This window comes from Sphaeramia orbicularis, chromosome 1, assembly GCF_902148855.1.
Source record: "Sphaeramia orbicularis chromosome 1, fSphaOr1.1, whole genome shotgun sequence".
Classification (NCBI taxonomy): domain Eukaryota; kingdom Metazoa; phylum Chordata; class Actinopteri; order Kurtiformes; family Apogonidae; genus Sphaeramia; species Sphaeramia orbicularis.
The window spans coordinates 30,969,517-30,992,342 of record NC_043957.1 but is presented as its reverse complement, the minus strand read 5'-3'; positions in this window follow the sequence as shown (position 1 = coordinate 30,992,342).

The following is a 22,826-nucleotide window of genomic DNA, read 5'->3' as shown; positions in this document are numbered from 1 at the left end:
CTGGTTTGTGAGTGCACGGTACTGTTTCCCCCCTAACTTTAAACAAACTTCAACCACATAAATAACATGCACCAGATGAAGTCAGTTTTACACCCAGAACCTGAATATATATTGAAACACATCCAAGAAGCTTATTAATAACATTTGTCACAATCAAGAATCAGATTTGTTTGGATAGTTTTGTCTTATTTGTCATTGTTAAGACTGACAATATTTTTTCTAAATACCAATAAAGAATTATTGATAATGATTTTTTAAAAATGTAAAATGTGAATAAATACAGAATTCAATGATCTGCACATCGCCTAAAGACATGTTTTATTTACAATAGAACATGGAAAATATATTGCATGTATAACATGAGAAAATATAGTATTTTAGGGGGGAAAAAGGTCATCTAAAATCTATAATTTTATGTCAAAAACACATCTCCAAAAAAACTAGGATAGTGGAAACAAAATGCTATAAAAGTCAGTGGTATCAAAAATATATAGTTAGAGACACTTTACAAATAATTCAGTTTACAGGCAGCAGGTCATTGACATGACTGTGTAAGAGCATCTCAGTAAAGTAATGATAGATAGACGTTCACCAATCAGTGAACAACAGTGTCTACAAACCGTGGGTCAATTTCATAATAACGTTCTTCAGAATAAAAGACTTTGAGTATCTCATCATTTACTGTGGATAATATAATCATAATTATTGTGCACAAGGGGCAAGGCTGGAAATCAATACAGGGTCCTGGTGACTTTCAGGTCCTCAGGCAGCACTGCATTAAAACCAGACCTGATTCTGTGGTGGAAATCATTGCCTGGACTCAGGACCACATCTGGAAATCACTGAGCATAGTTCACTGTCCCATCCACAAATGTAGGTTAAAGCTCTATCGTAAACAAAAAGCCATGAACATGATTCAGAAACGCTGTCTCCTGGTATTTTTCAGCAAGATGATGCTAAATCACACCCTGCATCAGTTACAACAGTATGGCTTTGTAGGACAGTCAGGGTGCCGAACTGCCTGCATTCCAGACCTTCCACCACATTAAAACACCACAACAAAAAGACACCAGGCTGCTGGGACAGTAGAATCCTACATCCAACAGAAACTTCCAACAACTGGTTTCCACAGTTCACAGATATTTACAGACTGTTGATAAATAAAGAGAGGATACTACACAGAGGTAAACATCGCCCTGTCCAGTGTTACTGACATTAAATCCAAAATGATCTTTTACATTTTTTTTATTGCATATTTACTCAATGTAAACATTTTATATATTTACTATGTTCTATTGTAAATGGCATTCTGCTTTTATTTACACAGAACAGGGGTTGTATATTTATATCAACTGAACACAAACCACTCATGACCTGAGTATCTTCATTCATTCATTCATTCATTCATTCAAGTTCAGTCAGTCCCTTCATTCATTCATTTCACCAATCTACAGTACAATAGCTAGTGAGTTGCTGTATTTGCAACTCTACCAGCTAAGGAGCGTTAAAATTGACATTTTTTTCTGGCTTGTTTGTTTTAGAACAATAATTGCCACAATTTATAGAAAACAGAAGCAGGTAGAACTTTGACAAAAGTACATATGTTGGTAACCTAATATGTACATTAGTATTATTTACTTTATTTTTATTTTTTTTCAAGAGGATATCAAAATCCACAGACAATGTGCTTGTGTGTTCAAAAGGCTGTTAATGTTATTATAACCATCGCGTCGGATCATTGTAGTAACAACAAAGATCCACAAAGGGGCTGTAGAGATCTTTTATTTGTTGAACACTTACTCTTCCACTGCCTTATACCCCTGATATTCTTTACAGCGTCTCGGTTCCATTTTATGTATCACAAAGTTACATATAGCAATAGTCACAAGAAAGAAATGGTAAAAGAAATCAAACGACTGAAGTATCTGAATGGAGAGAAGATATAGTTTGATGTAAAAAGTATGACAATAGATGATATATTTTGTGGTTTTGTAATACGGATTGTAGGTATTTAAAAGTCTATGCTCAAAACACAGCAAATAATTCTGAATGTAATATGAATTAAATGTGTAACATCATTACGGATATTGTGCATATTAGACATATTACACTATGGTTTTGCATTATAGTGCCTATGCCAAAGGAGAATTACTTCAGCTTGTTTTCTGATTTATTTCAAATTATGCACATGGAAAATACAATCTCTGAGGTTTATGACAGATGGTGTTATAGTCATAGCCTCTGGTCAACAGTAGTACAGTAACGTACATTGGAGCAGCACACGTGACATACAGTACACATCTTGATGTTGAACACTGCAGCTGAGACTGCCCCCTACTTTCCTTGGGAGGGTATGAAATTAGCAGTCTATTTTCTTGTGTAGGAGCTTATGATGTCATATATTCATGAGTGCTTCATCAAACCCACAGCACCTGAGGTCACACTTCTCTATAGTGTCACATTCGTCTTCATTCTCCTCACTTTCAGCCTCCTACTCTCCACTGTGACCCCGACCATTGCATCTCATAGCACATCTATCCAAAGAGCCACCTTCCCCTTGTAGTGTGCTTTTGTGAAACTGTCACATTTGAAAAAATACACACATACTTCCTTAAGCATTCCTGCACCTCATAAATTCCATGGATGTTTAAATATGTTGCACTGAGGTGAACACTTGACCGGCGGTTTGTCATTTTACTCTCCAAGTGGCAGATACATTACCTTCATTAAAAGGAGTCATAAAACCACCCAGGCCTGTCGGAAACACCTAGATCTTAGTAAAGGGTATTCAGCCCATTGAAAGGACGCACACACAAGTGAAAGTGGATTTGGTGCCTCAGACCCCTACACACACACAAAAGAGAAAGTACATTTTTACAAAGTAGAAACAAGATCAAACTGGGGCTTCAGTGCAACAGTTCACAGTATACAGCTTACACTGTAATAGTTGCCAGTTATAATGACCCACGGCACAATTTATGTAAGATTTTAGTCTTTAATTATTTAAAGATTAAGCAACTTTTAAGGTGGCACACTGGTGGACTTTTTGTGTGGAGTTTGCATGTTTTCCTCATACCTATGTGGGTTCTCTCTGGGTTTTTCCCATTGTCCAAAGACTTGAACTTGAATAGCTTCGCTCAATCTAATTCAGCCATAGGTGTGAATGTGAGAGTGAATGATATGTTCGTTTGTATATGTCAGCCCTCTGATGAACCGGCGACAGGTCCAGGGTGAACCACACCTTCACCCACTGATGGCTGGAACAGACTCCAGCGTCCCCCACATCCCTCTAGAGCAGGGGTGTCAAACTCATTTTGTTTCAGGGGCCACATACAACCGAATTTGATTTGAGTGGGCTGGACCAGTAAAATAATAACATAAAAGATGTCGCAGGCAAAAAGTAAGGAGAAATCGCACTATGCTAACAATGCTAACAGTGTTCACTTCATGGAGTGAATGAAGTCCATAGGAAACACTGACTGTCACTCATTCAGATACGATATGAGCAGTGAATGGCCTATTATAGAAGACTATAATAGTGTGAAGTACCTTGGCATAGCAGTATTCACATGTAAACTTCTCGTTCACTGATTCACTGGTCAAGGGCTATCCGTCCATCAATCAGTTTGGTCCAACTGGCGACTGCATTAGCGACGGCCAGTCACATAGAACACACCAAACAGACTCATGTCACCAACCTCACCAGACTGCCCGACGAAGCACTAGTTCGATTGTTCACTGTTCGATTCCTCAAGGCCTTTCTGTGTTGAGTGTTCCCTCCATGCCATTCAAGTTTCCTCCAGGTCTCTGGTTTCCTGCACCATCAAAACAAGGTAGCCTAAATGGAGGTTAATTCTTCTCCAATGCTCTTAACAAAGGCAATAATGGCACTTTTTATGTGCAAAGTGCTAATGCTAATGATCATTCTTGCTGTTGTGTACATTTGGATGGGTAAGTTGCAAAGCAGTTAGCTAACATTAACATTTACCTTCACAATGTTCTAAAATATTGGAAAAAATTATCATTGGTATTTTTAGAAGGAACAAAATACCCTGAAATTGTGGAGTTATTGCACGAAACAGAAGTAGGAAGGAGTAGTAGTGTAACTGTACTCACCAAGACTCTGTTCAGTCGTATTGACAGACAAGTAGCTTTTTAGAGACACTGTAAATGCAACAATAAACAGTAAATGTAACAATGGCAGAAAAGCTGAGACCTGCACTTGCTGTGTTTGAAGATGATTGGATGATATTATTACACAGATGTACTGACAAAAAATAAGAGTCTCAGTTTAGGAATTGTCAGGTGGAAAACCGGAGGAAGTGCATTGTGATATTAAAACTACTACATTTTAAAAACACCACATGAAGACATGTGTCTTTGTCATTTTCAAGCTGTAATTGAAACTCATAGGTTGTAATTGGCCCAATCCTAATTCACCCCTCAGCCCTCCCCCTTACCCCTCCCCCTTGGCCCTTGCACTTGGCACTATACCTTGAACGTTGCTGCAAGGGGTAGGGGTTGACACATTCCCCTATGAAATGGGACAACCCTTCACAACCTGTTACGGTATCAGCAGTCATCGATGCTGCTATAAACAGATACGACAACTTTGTTTCCAAAAGTATTCATCATTCCACCAGTAGCTGTAACCATTTCTGTTGCATGGGCTTTGGTCATCTTTTTAAGGCTATCAAGTATAATTGGCGGAAATGCAATCTATAACACATTGAAATGGCATTAAACTGTCGATCAAATGATTAAGTTGTTTACAAAGAAAATATATACATTTGTGTGTTTCTTTCATCACACTGCTGCACTTTTTAGCTGTGTTTACCTCCATCTTGCCGATGATTTGAACAGAATTATGGGAAATGTCTCCTATCTGCTCCGTTCGTAGTGTGGTCCTGAAATATCTTCGTTTCAAGAGCCAAACAGCTCTCCGCCTTAACCCTTCCCCTCTGTCCAACTGAGAATTGGGACAACATTACCCCTTTACATGTACACACAAAACAGTGGGGTAGGGGTAAGGGGGAGGGCCAAGGGGTGAATTGGGATTCAGCCATTCTGTCATGTAGTGAGAAGGACTTAAAGTGATAACACACACACACACACACAGTGAAAGGAAGGGGAAAGATGATCCAACCAATGGAAATATTGACCCATACTCTGTCAGAATACCTCCAGTGAGCCAGATTTTGTTTGAGCAAACAGTTTATTACATTTGTTAAATTCAACTATTTGTTAAAAATGTCCTACTTGGAAGCAAATGAAAAAAAAAAAAAAAAGAAATCTGTATTCTGTGTATCAGGGGTGTAACGGTGCACTCGTTTGTACCGAACCGTTTCTCTTCAGGGCCTTTGATACAATATGGAGTTGTACTGAATGAATACATGTAGCCTACGTGAAGAACGCGAACTCTTGCCTTAAGTTTCCACATGAACCTTGAAGCGGAACGCAGACAGTATGAGCAGGGTGGCCGCAAGTAGAACTCATGTGCAGAGTTTCCACTATTTACATACTGCAGTGGCGGTGCTGCAGAATTCTCAGCACTGGTGCAAAAAACCCCAGAACACTTTATGGTAAAGCTGGGGCATCAAAAAGGGGGGGTTAACATGACAACAGAGAGTATAACAGAGGCACAGAATCCGGGTCGGACGTTCGAAGCATGTTAAGTTTCACTTTTGGTTTTCGGTAGTTACAGAGCACACACTGTATACCCCCTGGTCTCCTTCACTGTACTGAAAACTAGAGCTGCACAATTTATCGTCTGAGCACCAACATTGTGATGTACGTGTGCGCAATAGTCACATCACAGGTCCTGCAATGTAGGGGGTGAATGAACTCATTTAAAGGGTACCTGACATACATGCAGCAATCCATCAACCATAGTCGTTCTTAATCACTTTGTAGTGAGTCGCTGGTAACAATATTGAAAAATAAGGACCAATGGCCCTGTAGCTGACCGGCCAAATTAAAAGCTTTGGGAAATGTATCCAGATGCCATTTATTATCACCCAGTTATGTGTATTTATTATATTACAGAAATAGCCCATGTTTTGGTCATATTCCAATCAGATCTGTAAAAAATTCAAATTCCAACTTGATATCATTGATGCTTACTGATTCAATCCACTTCCTATCTCTTATAATGGGGACATTTTTCAAAGTTGCACCAAATCCAGAATCAGATCCGGATCAAAATAATTTCAATACCTTGTGTTGACATCATCATAAAGAAATTGTATACCAAGTTTGAAGTCAATCAGAACTGTAGTTTCGGAGAAGAAGACGATTGAAATTTTTTCCCCATAAGAGCCCATGTTAAATTTTCCGTAAGTTCCCGGATCCAGAAGAAGATCCTGATCAGCATGTGGCCATTATGTTTTGGTCATCTCCCCATCAGGGTTGTACTGTAGAAATTGACACTGGATATCATTTATATTTACTGAGTTATTGCATCGATCCACTTCCTATCTGTTATAATGGGGAAATTTTTCAAAGTCACACCAAATCCAGAATCAGATCCAAATAATTTCACAAACTTTTGTTGACATTATCATAAAGAAGCTGTATATCAAGTTTGAAGTCAATCGGAATTGTAGTTTTGGAGAAGAAGATGATTGAAATTTTTGTAACGGACGACAGATGACAGACGACGACAACGGACACTGCATGACGACAATAGCTTACGGCCTGCTGGCAGGTAAGCTAATAAAAATGAGCAACAAACAAGAGAAAATCACTGTAAATGAAGACTTGGTGCCAAAAAGCAAAGAAACGTCAGTTATCTGGAATTATTTCAGCTACAGGAAGGATGATGTTGAAACACGTGCTCTGTATTGACAGTGCCTTGCACCTATTGCCACAACAAGAGGTAACACAACTAATTAGTTTGATCATTTATATTGGCACCACACAGTTGTTATATACTCCTGAGTATTTTTCATATCACAATATATATCACAGGGTTAAAAAAACATAGCAATGTCAGTTTTTTGCAATATCATGCAGACCTACTGAAAATGTATTGAAAATGTATTGAACCGAAGACTCTTGTACTGGAAATGTACCAAACCAAAATTTGTCTGTACTGTTACACCCCTACTGAGTATGTGATGCAAGTGAGTGAGTCTGACATGTATGAAGTTCACCATTGGTAGCCTATATTTTTATTACTGTAACTGTTAGCTTTAAGGAAGCTTGGGATGTGGCATACATGTGCAACTCTAGATCAAGCCCTGAAAAAATGAGTAAAAAAGAGTATGTAGTAACTTAATGCAACATATGCTTGACAGCGTTACTTACACAACATGAGCAATATCGGAATATCTGCTGTAGATATTCACACTTTGCGTCAGAGCTGTTGTTGAGGGTGAATAAAAGTTAAGTGATACATGAATCACTGGAGTAAAGAATGGCGGAAACCTTTAATTACTTGTTTATCTATAATGACTGAGATAGTTTAGATAAGAACAAGGAGGTGAATTTGGCAGTAATCCATTGTCGGTAATAAACAACACAGTTCGTACAAAGACAAAAGTGGACTGTGGGAAGCACAGAGAGGAGGAGATTCATGGGGTTCATTGTGTTTGTGTGAGACACAGCTGGCATATGGATGCCTCCAGATGATTTATTCACTTTTCTCTGGAGCGTGGGTCTGTTTTTCTACAGCGTTACACAAACATGCACACAAATGACACATGTATGAAGCAATGTGCAGCAGCAGCACTGTGCGGGGCTTTTTTGATGGCTGCGAGAGAGAGTGACTTAGAGCGGGGAGTAAAAAGGACAGAAAAAACAGATAGCACTGAATCATGAGTGAAATTTACACTTGCAAGTGTATGGAGACATGACCCACAGTCATGTATATTCATAACACATTTCCACAATCACATATTAGCCCATTGGCATCATTAGGAGATAGAGACAAGAAAATTAGCCTCTGAATAAACACAATAAAACAACATAATGAAATGAATATCAAGAGGAAATATTTGTTAGTGATGCTTGTTTTAGCTCTGTGTTTATATAAGATAGGCTACACGTCACTGCTTCATCATCTACCGCTCCTCTGGTTCATTGTCTTTTTCACTGTCTTTCACAAAGGCTGATAAACAAAAACAAACAAAAAAATCATCTCAGGGCTTATCTCTGAGAAAAATGTGATGTCTCTGTGTCTGTGATGAGAATATTAATGCTTGGAAGACCAATAAATAAATGCACTCATAGACTCTTAAATTCTTATTTTAAATTTTCAAACTTCAAATTTCAAAATAGGACTTCTTTATTATTTACTTTCATGTGCAAAAATTATTCAGTGTGCGATGATTAGCCAACAGCAGTTTTCAGGAAAATCAAGATAGTTTCAAATGGGCAGACCCTGAGCCAAGCTGAGTTTGAAATGACTCATATCCTTAATAATTTAGGTAACCTGTCATCATTTTTGAACACTGACTGCAAATTATCACATTCACAAGAATTCAACTTCACTCTGGGTTGATCTTTGTTGATTTTTTCCCATTAATTCTTGTGCAAAAATCCTAATAAATGTGTTCGATGTTTATAATATCAGAGAAACATTGTTTATTAACCATCCAGCTGAATTAGAATGATTGAAAAATCACCAAATATATGAAATGAGGTTTTAAATCAAATTACATGCTCAGAAAAGCTGGTGGTGTGTCTGATGAAAACAGAATAATAAGCAGGAGTAACACAGGCTGCTGTAAAAAGTATTTTACCACAAAAATAAGAAACAAATAAATAATAATCTTCTACAATCTTTTCAATTATACAAATTGCGACTCAAAATTTATGGAACAGTTCAGAAGTTGAACGTTTTACACAGGATAGGTCTCAACCATAAATCTATTCTCCATTAAGAGAATCTCCATTCATTTGAAGGATTCTCTACTGACATTTTTGTCATTTTCTAGGTAAAGATGACAGTGACATATAATACATACGTGTTGAATGACAATATTGATCGGCATGATCCATTTCTTGCTGATCCAGAAGATGATGCATGTCTGAAATCTACCACCTTTGATGGATATTCCAGACCTCAGTTTTGGCTGCGGCATCTTCAGATTTGTTTTGTTGATCAGAACCTCTAGACTTCAGTCTTCATGTCTGTTAATACTTATAAAACTGACATTAAAACCATCTCATTCCACCTCAAGTAACTTGGAAACTACTGATGATATAAACATGAATCCAAATCTTGTGAGTCTGTTTTAAGGTTTAATGAACTCACTCATAAAATATGGATGTTTAATTTTATTCACAAAATGGTAAAATTATTCGGGGTGGTGGATGTGATTCTCTTTTTTTAAAAAAAATGCACTCACAGAATCTATGAAAGCAAGCCCTTACAAATTAAACAAAAAGGTCAGGACACTTGAACTATGAACACAATTACAGAGACTGTAGATGTAGTGTTTTTGTCAGTGCTGCTCTTCAAAAAACATAAAATAACCTGTGTTCAGCTGAATAAATGTGTTTGTATTAAAAATAACACAAGATAAGAAATGACAACATGATCCAAATAGAAAACTAATTTTAAGAAAGAACATGAAGTACAAGGAGAGAGCTCTGGCACTCCTTGAGCTCTGGAAACAGTTTCATGTCAAGGTGGTGTCTTTAAGTCTGTCACACCTACGTGAAAAACAGTGTCAACAACAGACCACTTAAGGACAAATCTTATTAAAGTTTAAACTCAGGTTCTTTTAATACATTTTGGCAAGAGAAACAGCAATTGATGCCAGAAACATTCATTTTGTCATCTTATATATCAAATCAAGGGCATATTTTGTCATATTTTCTAGTACCTAATGTAAATGGATGTACTAAAATAATGACACATACTGAATGGCGCTTAATGAGGACCTCATGAAAGCAGATGAGACATTCTTGATACCCCATAAAAGAAGAGAATACTATTATTACTAAATCCATGATGTGTTAAAACGACATTAGGGTGGATGCAGAGCTCTAATTTGAGTTTTATAATGAAGCATGATTGCATTCTTTATTGAAAAGTGCAATGTAAATCTGTTTTCTTATGTGCTTATCACAGGAATGTGTTACTCAAATTAGGGACTCATTATATATAATTACATGGACGAGGACTAACACATATCCGAGAGACATCATAACATGTACAACCAGCCATCCATTACACAATGCCTGGCCCAAAACAGTGTAACTAAGCCAAAAGTTCAGATTCCAGTTATTCATTTCCTTCAGTTTGATAATTACTGCAGTGATTAAGAAGTTTCAACTGTAACAAGAAAAGCATTCGGAGAGCGCAGACCCCCTCCAAGACAGATCTGCCCCACCCCCACCCCGATCACCACCAAAATTTTATAATTTCTTCCTTGTGTCAGTATCAGCATTACCTGAAAATGTCATGAAAATCTGTCCATAACTTTTTGACTTATCTTGCTAACAAACAAACATGCAAACACACAAAGAAAAGTGATCATAATACCTCCTGGCGGGGGTAACAAGAAAAAGCACTCGGAGAGCGCAGACCTCCACCAAGACAGATCCCCCACACCCCCAATAACCACCAAAATATAATCATTTCTTCCTTGTGCTAGTATCAACATTTCCTGAAAATTTTGTGAAAATCCGTCCATAACTTTTTGAGTTATTTTGCTAACAAACATGCATGCAAACACACAAAGCAAAGTGATCACAAGTTATTTTATCCCAACTGATGCGGTGAGTAGCTACTCATTTCTTAAACAACTGTGCTAAAAGTCATATCCGATGGTTGTGGAAGATCTGACTGTTTCAGAATGGTCATATTATTGGCCTGCATCAAGCAAAGAGAGGAAATCTGGAGGCTGAAATGACTAAAACTGCCCAGTGCATTATCCAAATATAAACCAAATAACAGTGTTGAAGCAGGGCAATAAAAGAGAAAAGGTCTTTTTGTCATCACAGAATCTTTTACATCTTATTTATCTCAGGCAGTTTTTAACATATTTTATATACCATCTACTTTATATATATGTATACAATATTTTTCTGCTCATTTTTTTTTGCATACCATTCTTAAATGCCACTTTGTTGTGTTTGTTTTTAATTTTGTGGTTAAATTATTCTCAATTTTTGTACATCTTAAATTCTCTTGGCATTCAGTGTCAACGACAAAGGAATATTTTCATTGTGGAGGGAAACCTGCTTCTTTACTGTACACATGACAATAAAACACTTTGAATCTTTGAATGCTTTGCTTGAATTACCTCATTCCTTTTCTTGTTCTATTAGTTTAAACTGCCTCAACACATGACGAATTCCCCTTCAACTCTGACCTTACTGACTTTGATTTCTTTGGTTCTTGTTGAGCATTTTGCAGTGAAGGGACCTTGCTTGTTTTGTTGTAGCTCCTCTAGTCATATATCTTTGGTCTGAAACGGACTTTACTTGTACATTGACTGATCACTGATTCATCATTGATCAATGATTAGGCTAATTAAGGCGGTGTCCTCTATGCTGAATAATTGGAGTCCTTTCTGGAGCTACTGGTGGATGAAGGTCACTGTCTCAGCAGGAGACCAATGACAACATGTTTGTCAATGACTTATTAGTGGAGCAGTTTATATTATGTCTGTTTTATCTGACTGTCATTTCCAAATATAGCTGTCAAACCAAGATCATTTATAATACTACTAAGGGTGTAACATGCACTCGTTTGTATTGAACTGTTTCCATTCGGGGCCTTCAATACAATACGGAGGTGTACCAGACGAATACATGTAGTCTATGTGAAGAATGCAAACCCTTGCCTTAAGTTTCCACATGAACCTTGAAGCAGAACGCACACTGTATGAGCAGGGTGGCCGCAAGCAGAACATGTGCAAGGTTTCCCCTATATACATTCTGCAGCGGTGCTGCTGCTGAATTTTCAGCACTGCTGCAAAACAACCCAACAAAAAACTCTTCATTCCAAGCCTGGGGCAACGATGGGGGGGGGTTAACATGACCACAGAGAGTATAACAGAGGCACAGAAGCCAGATCGGAAGCTTGTTAAGTTTCACTTTCGTTTTTCGGTAGTTACTGGAGAAGCCCCCGCCCCATTCTGAAGTCCACAGCCGGGGCTACTTGAGTTACCCCCCATACTCACCCCACCTCCCTTCACTGGTCTCCTTCACTGCACCGAAAACGTATTGAAAATGTATCGAACCAAAGACCCCTGTACCGAAAATTTACTGAAGTGAAATTTTTCTGTACCGTTACACCCCTACCATTTACCGAATCCATCTGACTGTTCTGTAACTATGAGGCAAACATTAACCTGTCATAAATATGTCACCTCATTCTGTCCAAAGTGGTGTCACAGAAGGGCTCCATCAAAAAACAGATAAAATCAATGTAATATGAAAATACATACGCAATTTGTTCTGCAGTGTTGTTAACATAATAATAGAGATCATCCATCCAAATTATGAAACCACTTAGTCCTTGTGAGGGTTGCGGGGACATTGGCGTCCATCCCACCCACCAGTGGGCGAAGGGTACATCCTGGGCATTTCGCCAGTTCATCACAGGGTTGACATGTACAGATGAACACCCCTATGCACGATTTATCCTCAAGAAGGATCCCACTTCTGAAAACAAAGTGAAACGTGTTTTGGTGCACCTGAGTTCATCTCAGGTCCAGACAACTCCATGCATAGTTGATATAGGGCTTCGTCCTTATGTGCTAAATATTTTTATGTTGTATATCTGGATCTACCATCAGATGATGTCAGTTGACTCCAATTTTTGTCCCAAGCTCATGTGTTTACATTTATCATTATAACATGATGGTTTCTCATGCAATACCACCTGAGGGTTGAAGGCCACACTCATTCAACACTGACATTTGGCTGAACTCCCTAAAGCTATTAACAATATTATGTATATAGATGGTGAAAGCCCTAAATTATTTCCAGTTTTGTGTTGGTGCGAACATGTTTCTTGAGCTGTAAATATAACTATCACCATATGAAAATAGAAAGATGTTGACCTCCATTTATGCAACTTTTCTACCAATGTTTTGTTAGGTTAGGTGTTAGTTGAGCATCAGCTGTATTAATGTTCATTCATGCCTTTAAAAATGCTGCTTGGTCTGCAGTCTCATGTTAGTTACATGTCCCTGAAGTGAAGGATAGGCTTTATTCTACTTTATTTTATTTTATTTCATTTTTGGCCAAGAGCACACCATTTGCAAAGTGGATCTAAATGGAAGTGTTTTGTGTAATTTCATTAGATACATGAAATATCTTCTAGTAACAGACCAGGTGTGTGTTAAATATACTATGATTCAACCCAGTGAATCTGGCTTTGTGTGTGCATGTGACTTCTTCTAGCAGTAAATATTGGACATGTTGTCACATTATCTTCACTGTTAATACTCTATACAAAGCATCACTGTTGAGGTGGAACAGAAATGAAGAACAGTATTAGTAACTGTATAGTTTTCTGTGTCCAAAACTCCAATTATGTCTGCTTATGAGTGAGGAGGAAGTGTGGAGTTGCTTATGTTTGCACCAACCCATCAGGAAACCAACAGTGGATAGATAGATAGATAGATAGATAGATAGATAGATAGATAGATAGATAGATAGATAGATAGATAGATAGATAGATAGATAGATAGATAGATAGATAGATAGATAGATAGATAGATAGATAGATAGATAGATCCATCCATCCATCCATCCATCCATCCATCCATCCATCCATCCATAGTAGAGAACCCATCTTATTCTTCTAGTCCTGCATTGTGGGCATATTTAAGTGAAGTTACCATTTCATGTAATCAGAGAAGCTACATTCTTAAAATCTGTACATTATTTCAGATAATTTCAAGTTCCCATTATCTGCTGCGAATTTTTTGTGTTTCAGTGCCTTCAGTGGTGCATTATAATATTCTGAAAAAAAAAAAACAAGCAAAATCAAGTGGGAATTCAAAATCAATGAAACCAATAACGTTAAAATGAATAAAATACAAACATTTTTACTTTTGCATTTTCCACATTGTTATTCCCATCCTTCTATGACCCTACATGTTTAGTCTGTAGTTGTAGGAGTTAACTGCCCTTTTTTCCCCCCTTTTTTTCTTTTCCTTTTTTTATGAACTTAAACTGCTCACACAAAATAAACACCATATGTGTATTCTGTCTAGGTCATGATCAAGTATTGCCCCCAAAAATACACCATATACCAGTCAGTGGTGAGTAACTCAAGTCTATACCCATAAGACATGTTCTACATCTGATTCAGAACTACTCACACACTTGTCTTTTTTAAATATTGTTTTTAATGGTTATGGCAAATGTTTTATTGTCCTTGCCTTAGTCCTATGTCTCCTGGAAATAGTTATAATGTAACATATCCTGTATAAATATGACAGTGCTTTATTGTTTTTATTTTTGTTTGTTGTTTATTTGTTGAATGTGCGTTTCTGTGTTTTTTGGGGGTTTTTTTTGCTGTTTTTTTTTTTGTTGTTTTTTTTTGTTTTGTTTTTTTAAATTTGATTTTCAGATTTTTAACAATATCCTGTTGTATCACTGTAAAATGTTTAATGGGTGAAAAGATAGGAAAAAACAATAAAAAAGTGAGTTGGAAAAAATATATATTTTTAATGGGAATACAAACATTGTTACTGATGAGGTGATCCTCATGAAGTGACTGCAGGTGTACCACAGCTGTTGAAGAAGTCATTGTTAGGAGATTCTCCTTGTTTTGGAGAGACTGTAATCTGAGGTCCTCCTGTCATACATCTACCACCATGACAAGCAGCAGAATGAGGCCAAGGTTCGGCTGCTGAATGGAGTCCGTGTTTGTGTGGTTTCACAATGATCCTATGCACAGAGGGTTGTGTTTAGCTAATGTTAAATCTGTGTCCCACACAACTCAACACTGATACATGTTCACTCTTACATAGATGATAGTGTTTCTTCTGTAACTAGATGTTGTAATATAAAGCTTTATGCTGATGATACTGTCTTACAGATATGCCAGTGAAATACCTTATGAACTGCATTAGCAAAAAAAAAAAAGTATTTCGTATTGTACTTGTAGTTATTAACCCTTTTAGAACAATTGTGTCTCCGGTGATGCATTTTTATATCCACCATCATTCAAGTTACCTTTATAACTGAACCCTGTGCGCTATTGAGAAAATCCAAACATCCTCTTTTAGCTGAGACTGGGTTCTTTCTATTCCTGTGTAATACATTAGGGTAGGGGTCTGCATTGGCTCAGTGCAAGGGGTGGAAGTGTGCAGAGCAGAGAGTAGCAGACTGCAGTCGGTGAGAGAGAGATGGACGATTTTTTAATACTTTTAGCAGTGTTTTAGGGGGGTTTAAGTGGTGAATGCCTGTAAATAATCGTATAAAATAGTGATAGTGCTGTTTTGGAGTGTTCTGCTAGTGTGTTTGGTGTGTTTTTGTCTAGTTCCGCTGATTTTTTAAATATTTTTGTCTGTATTTTTCCAGTTTGTATAGTTCATCGATGAATGACTAGAAAAAACTAAAAATGAAAAGCTGTAACATGGACAGAGAATGTTCTAGACAAACTAAAATGTTTGAGCACATGTAAAATAGTTGAAAGTTTATTTCTATAATGTCATAAAATTTCATTATCTACATTTACAGTTGTTTTCATAGTAAATATGACAAAAACTCAATTTCTTTTTTTGTTTTGCTGCTATAACGCACTGTTTTAAGCATTTACTACGCATAATAATAATAATTCAGGTGATACGGTGGTGCAGTGGATAGCACTGTCACTTCACTGCAAGAAGGTCCTGGGTTCAGTTCCACGGGGGGGGCTTTCTGGGTGGGGCTTTCTGGGTGGAGTTTGCATGTTCTCCATGTATTCCATTCTGTTTTACCACATGAGCAGTACAAAATATGGAATTATGATGGTGGGAAAAAATAATAACCATGTAAGACAGTGTCATTCTATGTCAAGTCTTCAAAGTGCACAACCTTAGTTTTGCCTCCTCACTGTCTTATTTCTTAGAGTTGTCAGAGGTTTGATGTGTCCACACTTGCTGCCTCGTCTTGTATTGTCTCAGAGAATTTACTGACTCGTTATTTTTGGCAAATAACCCAGCAAACCTCCTCACCCTAGACCAGATGATCTTGCACCAGTAGTGTAGAAAGAATGAACCCTCATGCTAAAGCCAACCCCTACCTACATCCTCTCCCCTACCCCTTACTCCCAAATTATCCCCTATTCCCTCATCCCCATTAACCCTCATCCCAAAGCCTCTCCTCTCCATGCATATGCATTTTCGTTGTGAGATGTTATTTTTGTTTGTTTGGTTTTTTTTTACCTTAAATATTTTAAATCATCTATGGTGCTGTTGTATTGATCAGTGCTTGAAACCAATAAAAAAATAGATCCCCTAACCCCTATCCTCTTATCCCCTCCTTTATCTCATTATCTCTCAAGTCCTACCCCTCATCCCCTACCCCCTGTATGCATATGCATATTTGTTGCAGAACAAATGCTTTTAATAGTAAATGTTATAATTTAGCCACAATGCTTTTGTTTAATCACCCCTTGTCAAATAACATAAATCCCCTAAGCCCTTACGTATATCCCCTGATTACTTACCCTCTCCTTCATCCCCAAACCTCAAACCCCTATTCCCTCATCCCATCACACTCGCTTTTATGCTCTAATCCCTTGTCCGTTTATCCCTTACCTCCTGACCCCCATCCCCAACTCCCTCCCCTGCATATGTATAATTTCTATGGAATAAATTCTTTATATCTTACATAATTAAAATAATCTGCAGTGATTTTGTTTTGATTGATGTATGAAAAAAAAACTCCTATCCTCTAATGTCCTACACTCTATGTCCTTGTTGTGGCAATGCCATAGCAGTATATACTGCAAGCAAAGCTAAAGGTGGCAAACATACTATGAGAATATAGAACTTTTTTGTTGGCCAAGCAGTGTTTTCTTATACCTTGAGATTTTTTTCCACAGACTGAAACAGAGAAGAAACTTTTCATTCTACCTCAGAATAAATTTTCTGCTCCTGCTCTGTAATTTTCTAAACACTACACTCAAATTAAAAAAAAAAACAAACAAACCTGAAAAACAGTATTTTTTTAGTGTGTGTTTTCATTTCTAAGTGATAACTCTTTTGAAGTGTATGCTCAGCCCACTGCGCCGTTACAGATCATCAGGCTTTTGCCTTTTGCTTCACCTTTTGGTTTGTCATCCCATCCTCCTTCTTACAATTCTACATGGTCCAGTAACGCCACCATTACCTTCCCATATCTCCGTTTTATAGGTGACTGAGAGTGATTTATGGATAGGGCTGCACGGAAGGGAAAATGTGAACAAAGTGAAGAAAAACAGTTTGGAAAAGTCAGCACCAGGAGTAAAATAAAGATCTAAAATGAGGTTAAAAAAAAAAAAAAAACAGTTTTAGATAACTTTAGAAGATGGGTGGATGGATTCACCTACATCTATCAAATGTACTGACTTCATGGTACTTAGTATGTGTAAAAGTGAATGTATAAGTTCATTAGGTGTGCTTTTGCAAATCCTTCTGTTTGTATTCATATAGGCAGTAAAGGAAGATTGTATGTATGACACACTGATCAGCCAACCTTCTAATCCCTGGCAGGAAAAGTGGTAATAATGTGGATAATTTCATTACAATGGTACCTTTAACTGGATTGGAATTGGCAGCAAGTAAACGTTAAGTTGTTGAAGCTGATGTGTTGGAAACAGCAAAATGATTAACATAAGGAACTGAAAGACTTTTACAAGGGCTGTATTGTAACAATGACTGGGACAGAGCATCTCTATAACCAGTGGTGGCTCATCAATAGAGGGTGCTAGGGTGCCCCTCCTACCCCACCTGTCTCACATGAAGAAGAATACAATAATACCACTTTGCTCCTCAGTGGTCAGAATGTTATGGCTGATCAGTGTATGTGAAATCAGTGAGAACCACAACAGTCATTAAATGGTAAGAAAAAAGACTGACAGACACATAAAGTGGAAACTTCAGTTATGAAAATCAGAACCAAAGGTATAAGGTTTGCCCAGTTAGTTTTATATACATACTGCAATGTTGGATGCAGACCAGACAACTTTGCATGATATATGTACATCCTGCTGTCATCACTTACACAGTCAATGCTAAACTCTGCCTCGTCTGGAAAGAAGCTGAGAGCGGAGGGCAACAGAAGGAGAAGCAGTTAGAAGTTAACTCTTAAATTGGACAGTCTACCACCAAAAGCTCACAGATCATACAGACTACCACTGGAGATATGGTGTTGTTTGTCCAATGTGTTTATCCTTTACTCTGAAGCTCTGTTTATGACATCTCTGGCTGAAAACTCCTGTAAAGGTGTGTTTTTAAAGCCTATTAATAACCTGGAGAAAAGAAAACTCCATCCACAGTTCAACACATCTCAAACACCATAGCAACAGCTATAAATTCACTGTAGTTCACACTTGCACTCTGGCTGATTTTCTAAGAGTTTAATTTAATGTAATATCATCTGCAACTTTTCATCACCCATGTAACATTCATTTGTTATTGGAATAAACCTCATAGCACTGATCATCACATCTATATCAGTCAATCAGCCAAATCCCATCATGCATCTAGAGCAACAGCAGCATCTGGTTCCAAAACCTGCAGCCTTGTGATATCAGAGCAAGGCTGGGTCAACTCAGACATAAATCTAACCAGCATGCATTATGCAGTGATCGCCAGCGATGGAAGATCCACAGGTTGAATAAGTCTATTGATTTATCTGTAGCCATCAACATTTTTAACCTCTTCTGTCTTACGTTTGTTGGTTTTCTTCCTCTGTTTATTGTGTATCTTCCTGTAATTAATTATACAATAAGTCTGAACCAACCAGAAAGTGTTTCCAAACTGTGACACAGTTTGATCCAGACTGATATTCCGTATTTTAGTTCAACCAAAGACTGTGTGTTTGGAGCACAAGATATTTCATACATACAAATTTGATGTCCTAAAAATATCATAAGTTTCTGAGATCAGACCAAACAAAAAATGTTTGATGTTTGAGGAGGACTTAAAAAAAATCTGGTAACATTCATTAGTCCTTGCAGTCACTTTTTGTGGTTCAGTGCACAAGTACAAGCAAAATCACTAATCAGGTGACATGAAATTATGATAAAACATTATCTTACTGCAACCATGGTTTTATGCAACTTTCTTATCTTAGCCCTTACTGTAATCTGCAATCAGAGATCACACTAAACAATGACTTTAACATTTAGAACCCATTTAGTTCAGATTGTTTTTGTTTTGTTTTGAATGAGAAATAAATATTTTGTTCATTTCAACCCTTTGAAAACAACAAAGCTGAAGGTGGCCTAAGACTTTTGCACAATACTGTATATTGTTTTGTGAGTGACTGGTAATAAACATATTCTGTCATTTTGAGAATGTGTTGCACAGCGGGAAAAAAATATGCAATAATGATAAAAAATGTGTCTTAATCTAAACATGCTGGTATGGATTTGTGAACCTTATTTGATTTTCCTGTATCACCAACATATGTACACTGTAGTGTAAGCATTGCTGTGGCCAATTTTGGATTTCTCCATTTCCTGCACAGCAAGAGACTTTCAGAAAAAGAAAAAGAATAAGCGTTGTGTATGGAACGATGTGCGTCGGTCACAGTAGGTGAGACGAATAGGAAAAGACCAATAACAACAAAAAGCCAGACCCAGGATTGGTGGTGTTACACGGAAGAAAAATATCCAGCTGATTCCTCTGGACTTTTGATGTATTTTTACACACACACACACACACACACATATATATATATATATACACACACACACATATACATATATATATATATATATATATATATATTAGGCCTGTAACGGTACACAAAATTTTCGGTTCGGTACGTTTTCGGTTTTCAAAGCCACGGTTCGGTTTTTTTCGGTTCGGTACGGGAAGAAAGAAAACCCCTCAAAATGTCTTTAATACATTTATGAATTTTTAAACATTTTTCCCCCAATTTTTGGACACAATAGAATATAGAAAAACAGGAATAATATAATTCTGCTGCTATAAATCAAATAAAAAATAAAATAAATTATTAATATGACTAAATGTATTTTAAACATTAGTATTGCACTTTTCTCTGACAGGTAGTTTTGAACAAACAAGAAAAATCTAATCACAGTTCTGTCAGTTCACAATCTGCAGAAAAATATCAGCAAAAAAATTCTGCATGAAGTTCAACATCAACAGGAGGGTAAACTGGTATTCTGTTTAAACAAACTGAAGAGCAACATTGACAACAAACTGAACCAAATTATTTATTTTAGGACAGAGAATAAATTGTTTAGGACACTGTGTGTACTTGTGTGTATGTGTGTGTGTGTGTGTGTGTGTGTGTGTGTGTGTGTGTGTGTGTGTGTTTGAGTGTGCGCGCGCATGGAACGTACGATTTGTCTGGGGGATGGTTTGTTTGTTGTTTTTTTGTTTTGTTTTTTTTGGTCGGAGCCGGGGGGTGGGGGGGTGCGGTCCGGTCCATAACTAACGTAACTAACGCTGGCGTGAAAAGAAAGTGAAACTTTATTTTTATATACTGTCAGTGGCCAACTCCGAGTTTTATTCCTCTGTTATACAGCGTGCGTGAGAGAGAGAGAGAGAGAGAGAGAGAGAGAGAGAGAGAGAGAGAGAGAGAGAGAGAGAGAGAGAGCTAGTGTGTTTTAGAACTACCGTAGTTCCTAGGGGCCAAACAACGTCCGTCTTATCTCCGTCTCTTTCCTCGTTGTTGTCTTTCACCGGGACCTGAAGTGATCCAAACTGGACTGTACTGATGGTGGAGGGTCTTCAGTCTCTTCCTTCCAGGTTCACATCATATTTTTTTTTTTTTTTTTTTTACCTTATATCAGCTGCTATTTGGTATTTTGGGTCAATGTGCGTGTCCTTTAATATGTCCGTGTGAAACTTGCGCGGATTTAAAGTTCCGCATTAAACGACATCTTTCGTTCCTTTTTCTTTTTGTCAACATACTGTGCCGTTTCGGTACAGCTGTGTGCCGAACCGAACAGGTGTGTACCGAAACGGTTCGGTTCGGTACGTGCACCGTTACAGGCCTAATATATATATATATATATACACACACATGTATTAGTGCTGGGCAGCGATTAACATTTTTAATCGCAATTAACTGCGTGGATTTCTGTGATTAATCGTGATTAATCACATAGTTATATTGGGGGGGGGGGGGGGTTGCCGGCATCAACAGCGTGTATTGCCTTTACTTGAAGTACTCCGGTGATAAAAAAAAAAATAATTCCACATTGCAGTGCTTCCAAACAACTTTGTCCTTCTCAACCCCACCATCTGAAGACATTTAAAATGAAAATTTCCATGGAAAAGACCACTACTTTTCTCCATGTTTATGTCCCCACCAGTTTATTTCCGGCTGTGAGTGACTGACAGGAGTCTTAAGCCCACTAATAAATACCAATACTAATAAGCCCAATAATATGTGATGTTCAGTTGTTAAAAGCATGCAAAGGGGGCCCTCCAGTGGCCAAGTAAGTGTCACTAACGTATGTTTTGTCCTTTCAGTGTTACCATAGTCAGTTCGGACATAAGAAGACACGTTCTTTCACTGTTTGTATGGCTCCAAAAACGTGTGCCTGTGAGTATTTTATGTTCAGTTGTTGTAAGAATGAATAGTATAAAATATATCTGATGTGAACCTTTGTTGCTGGATAAAAAGACGTTGTAAATTTTAACTTAATCTGTTAATGCTAATCGTTAGCGTGTCTATGGATTTTCCCATTCAAGTTAGCATCGGGCTAATCACATCGTAAATAAGGGGCCATTTACACGGCGAAGGATTCAGTCGACTCCAGGAAGATTTCATTGCGGATTAGCCTTCTGTTAACATGGAAACGGTGCCTAGAGTGCCTGAATCCGAAAACTTTTGATACCAGGGTCCAGGGTGGAATGTTATCGATACGCTCCGCATTTCAGCTCCGTGTTAACGCGAATCGGAGCGTTCCGGGGTAAAATATGACGTCATCGCATGCGTGCGCAGCCAAGAACCGCCAGTTAACCCACTCCTGGCCAGTTGGTGGCGGTAATGCGCCTCCAAGCTGGTTTGCCAGCCTCTATGACACAATAAAGCTGCAGAAAAAGAAGGAACAACCACAACAACAATGGCCGGTTTCAGAACAACATACGTGCTGCTAACTGTGCTCAGTTTGCTGTCGCTTCTCCACCAAAAGTTAGACTTACTGCGTCTACACTCTTACCAGCGGAGACACATTTCTTATATCCGCCTCTTCTTCTTCTTCTTCTCATTTAAAGGCTATCTAAACCGGAAATCGTTTGTGCGCAGGCGCGTGTTTTACCGCCACTGTTTCACTACAGCTCTACATCGCCAGCTACTGGTCTGGCATGGCCACTACAGCGTGTTCAGCCGTCCTCGCGGACTCATGTTAATGCAGATCGTTATCATAGCGGCTTCGTCTTAACGCGGAATGATTTTATAATGCAAAGGAGAAGTCTTTGCGGAATTAGATCCTAGTGTTGCCGTGTAAACGTACCCTAAGTAAAGGTTAGTTCAAAGGCTGGCATATTATACCTAAACACAACCAATGAATTTACATAAACTTAGCATGTGCCTGCATAAAGAATTAGCAACCCATCTGCGACTGCTAGCATAAACGAATTAGCTTAGACATGTTAATAACACATTGTAATAAACACATCCAAAATAACGTCATAAACATGTTTCTAACGGCACGTTTGCATGTGAAATTA